This window comes from Zea mays, chromosome 6 (assembly GCF_902167145.1).
Source record: "Zea mays cultivar B73 chromosome 6, Zm-B73-REFERENCE-NAM-5.0, whole genome shotgun sequence".
NCBI classification, from domain to species: domain Eukaryota; kingdom Viridiplantae; phylum Streptophyta; class Magnoliopsida; order Poales; family Poaceae; genus Zea; species Zea mays.
The window spans coordinates 21,539,926-21,541,108 of record NC_050101.1 but is presented as its reverse complement, the minus strand read 5'-3'; positions in this window follow the sequence as shown (position 1 = coordinate 21,541,108).

The following is a 1,183-nucleotide window of genomic DNA, read 5'->3' as shown; positions in this document are numbered from 1 at the left end:
GAGGGGGGTGAATTAGGACTTCTAAAACTTTCACTAAACTAGGCCACAAATTAATCCCTAGAACAAAACCTATGCAAATAATCAAACTAGAATGTGCAACCTAGGTTTTGTCTAAGTGTTGTTATCTCTACTGCAAGGGTTAAGTTTCAATCTACACTAGATAAGTATGAATACACGATTGAAACTTAAATGCTTAATGTAAATGCGGAATATAACGAGCAAGGTAGAGATGCAAACTCTCGTGGATGACGCTGGTATTTTTACCGAGGTATCCGGAACCGCGCAAGGTCCCGACTAATCCTCGTTGGTGCCCCTACGCAAAGGGAAGCCCACGCGAGGGCCAAGCACCTCGGTCGAGTTACTCCGTAGAGAGCCGCGGGCCTTCTCCACGCGCAAGTGGTGCTCCGCTTCCGGCTCCTCTCGGACGCTCCCCGCCGTCTCCACTATCGAGCTTCCGGCCGAAACGCCGCGGGCCTCATTCCCTCCAGTACACGGTGGCGGCCGTGACACAAACGCGGTTGTCACGGTCTCGCAAGACTCTCGCCTCACTCGGTACAATTACAACGGCTCGCGCAAGAGCCGAGGGGATGTGAGGTTTATATAAACTCACTCAACAATCTAGGGTTCACCTAGAGCAAGCGCTAGAGCGGTCTAACTAGCCTAAGCACTTCGCAAAGCACCTACACTAATCACCGAGTGATTCTATTAAGCACTTGGGTGTTTGAGCTCTTGGAAATATGCAATATGTGTCTTGGTATGTTGCTTGGGCTCTCACACTTGAGAATGGCCGGTTGGGGTGGTATTTATAGAGTCCAACCCCTCAACTAGCCGTTGGACAGAAAGCAGCAGCTTTCTGTCGTCGGGTGCACCGGACAGTCCGGTGCACCACCGGACATCTACTGTTCAGTGTCCGGTGCCTCCACGTCAGCCGACCGTTGGCGCCTGTAGCAGTCGACCGTTGAATCCGACCGTTGGATTCGACCGTTGCCGTCTGCCCGTTGGCACACCGGACAGTCCGGTGCACACCGGACAGTCCGGTGCGACAACCCGAGAGCGCCCGACTTCGGCCTCTCTGCGCAGACTGTCCGGTTGTCTCACCGGACAGTCCGGTGCACACCGGACAGGTACTGTGTACTGTCCGGTGCGCCACCAGGCGCTGGCTGACAGCCCTTTTCTTGGATTT